The following is a 6321-nucleotide window of genomic DNA, read 5'->3' on the forward strand; positions in this document are numbered from 1 at the left end:
ACCATAGCCCTCAATGATCTCCCAAATGTCACTTTGCTGAATCCACGAGAACACTGTTATCAAAGTGTTCCAAGAAGGGAAGGGTGGAAATCTGGGTGATGAAGTCACACATCAGAAAGCAATCTCTCAAAAAGCTTCTCTCTAGTTATTATGTGAGGATATCTCCTTTTTCACCATGGGCCCCTATGGCCTCAAAAATATCACTTTGCAGTTTCCACGAAAAGAGTGTTAGCAAACTGCTTCCTGAGGTGTACGTTGTAAGTCTGTGACATGAACTCACGGATCAGAAAGAAGTTTCTCAGAAAGCTTCTTGCACGTTTTGAACTGATGAAATTTCCTTTATCAGCGTAGACCTCAATGCGATTCAAAGAAGCCTTTGTCAGGTTCCTCAAAGACAGTGTGAATGGACTGCTCCACGAAACATAAGTGTAACTCTGTGAGATGAAATCACACATCACCAAGAAGTTTCTTAGAAAGCTTCTTTCTAGTTTTCATCTGAAGATATTTCCTTTGTCACCGAAGGTTTCATTGCGGTATGAAGTATCTAATTGCAGATTTCCAGAAAACTGTGTTAACAAACTGATCACCGAACAGAAACGTGTAACTCTGTGAGTTGCATTCATAAATGGCAATGCAATTTCTCCGAAAGCTTCTCTGTAGCATCTATGTGAGTATATCTCCTTTTTCACCATGGGCCCTTATGGGCTCCCAAATATCACTTTGCAGAATCAAAGGACAACAGTGTTAGCAAACTGTTCCAAGAAGGGAAGGGTGGAACTCTGTGTGATGAAGTCACACATCAGAAAGCAATCTCTCAAAAAGCTTAACTCTAGTTATTATGTGAGGATATTTCCTTTTTCAACATGGACCCCTAAGGGCTACCAAATATCACTTTGCAGTTTCAACGAAAAGAGTGTGAGCAAACTGCTTCCTGAGTTTTAAGTTGTAAGTCTGTGAGATGAACTCACTGATCAGAAAGAAGTTTATCAGAAAGCTTCTTTCACGTTTTGAACTCATGAAATTTCCTTTATCAGCGTAGGCCTCAATGCCATCCAAAGAAGCCCTTCTCAGGTTCCTCAAACACAGTGTTAATGGATTGCTCCACGAAACATAAGTGTAACTCTGTGAGATGAATTCACACATCACCAAGAAGTTTCTAAGAAAGCTTCTTTCTAGTTTTCATCTGAGAATATTTCCTTTGTCACCATAAGCTTCATTGCACTATGAAGTATCTAATTGGAGATTTCCAGAAAACTGTGTTAACAAACTGTTCACTGAAGAGAAACGTGTAACTCTGTGAGTTGCATTCACACATGGCAGTGCAGTTTCTCAGAAAGCTTCTCTCTATTTGTTATGTGGGGATATCTCCTTTTTCACCATAGCCCTCAATGATCTCCCAAATGTCACTTTGCTGAATCCACGAGAACACTGTTATCAAAGTGTTCCAAGAAGGGAAGGGTGGAAATCTGGGTGATGAAGTCACACATGAGAAAGCAATCTCTCAAAAAGCTTCTCTTCTAGTTATTTTATGAGGATATCTCCTTTTTCACCTTGGGCCCCTATGGGCTCAAAAAGATCACTTTGCAGTTTCCACGAAAAGAGAGTTAGCAAACTGCTTCCTGAGGTGTACGTTGTAAGTCTGTGACATGAACTCACTGATTAGAAAGAAGTTTCTCAGAAAGCTTCTTGCACGTTTTGAACTGATGAAATTTCCTTTATCTGCGTAGACCTCAATGAGATTCAAAGAAGCCCTTGTCAGGTTCCTCAAAGACAGTGTGAATGGACTGCTCCACGAAACATAAGTGTAACTCTGTGAGATGAAATCACACATCACCAAGAAGTTTCTAAGAAAGTTTCTTTCTAATTTTCATCTGAAGATATTTCCTTTGTCACCGAAGGTTTCATTGCGCTACGAAGTATCTAATTGCAGATTTCCAGAAAACTGTGTTATCAACCTGATCACTGAAGAGAAACGTGTAACCCTGTGAGTTGAATTCACACATGGCAGTGCAGTTTCTCAAAAAGCTTCTCTCTAGTTATTATTTGAGGATATCTCCTTTTCACCATGGGCCCTTATGGGCTCCCAAATATCACTTTGCAGAATCAAATGACAACAGTGTTAGCAAACTGTTCCAAGAAGGGAAGGGTGGAACTCTGTGTGATGAAGTCACACATCAGAAAGTAATCTCTCAAAAAGCTTCTCTCTGGTTATTATATGAGGATATTTCCTTTTTCACCATGGGCCCCTATGGGCTCCCAAATATCACTTTGCAGTTTCCACGAAAAGAGTGTGAGCAAACTGCTTCCTGAGGTTTAATTTGTAAGTCTGTGAGATGAACTCACTGATCAGAGAGAAGTTTCTCAGAAATCTTCTTTCACGTTTTGAACGGATGAAATTTCCTTTATCAGCGTAGGCCTCAATGCCATCCAAAGAAGCCCTTCTCAGGTTCCTCAAAAACAGTGTTAATGGACTCTTCCATGATACATAAGTGTAACTCTGTGAGATGAATTCACACATCACCAAGAAGTGTCTAAGAAAGCTTCTTTCTAATTTTCATCTGAGAATATTTCCTTTGTCACCATAAGCTTCATTGCGCTATGAAGTATCTAATTGCAGATTTCCAGAAAACTGTGTTAACAAACTGATCACTGAAGAGAAACGTGTAACTCTGTGAGTTGCATTCACACATGGCAGTGCAGTTTCTCCGAAGCTTCTCTCTAGTTATTATGTGAGGATAACTCCTTTTTCACCATGGGCCCTTGTGGGCTCCCAAATATCACTTTGCAGAATCAAATGACAATAGTGTTAGCAAACTGTTCCAAGAAGGGAAGGGTGGAACTCTGTGTGATGAAGTCACACATCAGAAAGCAATCTCTCAAAAAGCTTCTCTGTAGTTATTATGTGAGGATATTTCCTTTTTCACCATGGGCCCCTATGGGTTCCAAATATCACTTTGCAGTGTCCACGAAAGAGTGTGAGAAACTGTTTCCTGAGGTTTAATTTGTAAGTCTGTGATATGAATTCACTGATCAGAAAGAAGTTTCTCAGAAAGCTTCTTTCATGTTTTGAACTGATGATATTTCCTTTATTAGCGTAGGCCTCAATGACATTCAAAGAAGCCCTTGTCAGGTTCCTCAAAGACAGTGTTGAATGGACTGCTCCACGAAACATAAGTGTAACTCTGTGAGATGAATCACACATCACCAAGAATTTCTAAGAAAGCTTCTTTCTAGTTTTCATCTGAAGATATTTCCTTTGTCACCGAAGGTTTCATTGCGCTACGAAGTATCTAATTGCATATTTCCAGAAAACTGTGTTATCAACCTGATCACTGAAGAGAAACATGTAACCCTGTGAGTTGCATTCACACATGGCAGTGCAGTTTCTCAAAAAGCTTCTCTCTAGTTATTATGTGAGGATATCTCCTTTTTCACCATGGCCCCTTATGGGCTCCCAAATATCACTTTGTAGAATCAAACGACAACAGTGTTAGCAAACTGTTCCAAGAAGGGAAGGGTGGAACTTTGTGTGATGAAGTCACACAACAAAAAGCAATTTCTCGAAAGCTTCTCTCTAGTTATTAGGTGAGGATATTTCGTTTTTCACCATGGGCCCAATGGGCTCCCAAATATCACTTTGCAGTTTCCTCGAATAGAGTGTGAGCAAACTGCTTCCTGAGGCTTAATTTGTAAGTCTGTGAGATGAACTCACTGATCAGAAAGACGTTTCTCAGAAAGCTTCTTTCACGTTTTGAATTGATGAAATTTCCTTTATCAGCGTAGGCCTCAAGCCATCCAAAGAAGCCCTTATCAGGTTCCTCAAAAACAGTGTTTACGGACTGCTCCACGAAACATAAGTGTAACTCTGTGAGATGAATTCACACATCACCAAGAAGTTTCTACGAAAGCTTCTTTCTAGGTTTCATCTGAGAATATTTCCGTTTGTCACCATAGATTTATTGCGCTATGAAGTATCGAATTGCAGATTTCCAGAAAACTGTGTTAACAACTGATCACTGAAGAGAAACGTGTAACTCTGTGAGTTGCATTCACACATGGCAGTGCAGTTTCTCAGATAGCTTCTCTCTAGTTATTATGTGAGGATATTCCCCTTTTTCACCATAGGCCCTCAATGGGCTCCAAATATCACTTTGCAGTAATCCACGAGAACACTGTTATCAAAGTGTTCCAAGAAGGGAAGGGTGGAAATCTGGGTGATTAAGTCACACATCAGAAAGCAATCTTTCAAAAAGCTTCTTCTTTAGTTATTATGTGAGGATATTTCCTTTTTCACCATGGGCCCCTATGGGTCCCAAATATCACTTTGCATTTCCACGAAAAGAGTGTGAACAAACTGCTTTCCTGAGGTTAAGTTGTAAGTCTGTGAGATGAACTCGCTGATCAGAAAGAAAGTTTCTCAGAAAGGCTTCCTTCACGTTTTAAACTGATGAAATTTCCTTTATCAGCCTATACCATCAAAGCGATTCAAAGAACCCCTTGTCAGGTTCCTCAAAGACAGTGTTAATGGACAGCTCCACGAAACATAAGTGTAACTCTGTGAGATGAATTCACTCATCACCAAGAAAGTTTCTAAGAAAGCTTCTTTCTAGTTTTCATCTGAAGATATTTCCTTTGTCATCTTAGGCTTCATTGCGCTATGAAGTATCTATTTGCAGATTTCCCAGAAAACTGTGTTAACAAACTGATCACTGAGAGAAACTGTAACTCTGTGAGTTGCATTCACACATGGCAATGCACTTTCTCCGAAACTTTTCTCTAGTTATTATGTCAGTATATTCCTTTTTCACCATGGGCCCTTAAGGGACTCCCAAATATCATTTTGCAGAATCACAGGACACACGTGTTAGCAAACTGTTCCAAGAAGGGAAGGGTGGAACTCTGTGTTGATGAAGTCACACATCAGAAAGCAATCTCTCAAAACTTCTCTCTAGTTATTTAGTGAGGATATTCCTTTTTCACCATGGGACCCCTATGGGCTCCCAAATATCACTTGCAGTTTCCACGACAAGAGTGTGAGCAACACTGCTTCTGATGGTTGTAAGTTGAAGTCTGTGAGATGAACTCACTGATCAGAAGAAGTTTCTCAGAAAGCTCTTTCACGTTTTGAACTGATGAAATTTCCTTTTATCAGCGTAGGCCACAATGCCATCCAAAGAAGCCCTTCTCAGGTTCCTCAAAACAGTGTAATGGACTGCTCCACGAAACATAAGTGTAACTCTGTGAGATGAATTCACACATCACCAAGAAGTTTCTAAGAAAGCTTCTTTCTAGTTTTCATCTGAGAATATTTCCTTTGTCACCATGAGCTTCATTGCGCTATGAAGTATCTAATTGCAGATTTCCAGAAAACTGTGTTAACAAACTGATCACTGAAGAGAAACGTGTAACTCTGTGAGTTGCATTCACACATGGCAGTGCAGTTTCTCAAAGCTTCTCTCTAGTTATTATGTGAGGATATCTCCTTTTTCACCATAGCCCTAGCTCCCAAATATCACTTGTTGAATCCAGACATGTTATCAAAGTGTTCCAAGAAGGAAGGTGGAAATCTGGTGATGAAGTCACACATCAGAAAGCAATCTCTCAAAAAGCTTCTCTCTAGTTATTATGTGAGGATATCTCCTTTTTCCATGGGCCCCTATGGGCTCCCAAATATCACTTTGCAGTTTCCACGAAAAGAGTGAGCAAACTGCTTCCTGAGGTGTACGTTGTAAGTGTGACAAACTCACTGATCAGAAAGAAGTTTCTCAGAAAGCTTCTTTCACGTTTTGAACTGATGAAATTTCCTTTATCAGCGTAGCCTCAATGCGATTCAAAGAAGCCCTGTCTCAGGTTCCTCAAAAACAGTGGTTAATGGACTGCTCCACGAAACATAAGTGTAACTCTGTGAGATGAATTCACACATCACCAAGAAGTTTCTAAGAAAGCTTCTTTCTAGTTTTCATCTGAAGATATTTCCTTTGCACCATAAGCTCATTGCGCTATGAAGTATCTAATTGCAGATTTCCAGAAAACTGTGTTAACAAACTGATCACTGAAGAGAAACGTGTAACTCTGTGAGTTGCATTCACATGGCAGTGCAGTTTCTCAGAAAGCTTCTCTCTAGTTTTATGTGAGGATATATTCTTTTTCACCAGCCCTTCAATGGGCTCCCAATATCACTTTGCAGAATCAAACGACAACAGTGTTAGCAAACTGTTCCAAGAAGGGAAGGGTGGAACTCTGTGATGAAGTCACACATCAGAAAGCAATCTCTCAAAAAGCTTCTCTCTAGTTATTATGTGAGGATATTTCCTTTTTCAC

Source organism: Rhinopithecus roxellana, chromosome 9 (genome assembly GCF_007565055.1).
Source record: "Rhinopithecus roxellana isolate Shanxi Qingling chromosome 9, ASM756505v1, whole genome shotgun sequence".
In the NCBI taxonomy this organism is placed as follows: Eukaryota; Metazoa; Chordata; class Mammalia; order Primates; family Cercopithecidae; genus Rhinopithecus; species Rhinopithecus roxellana.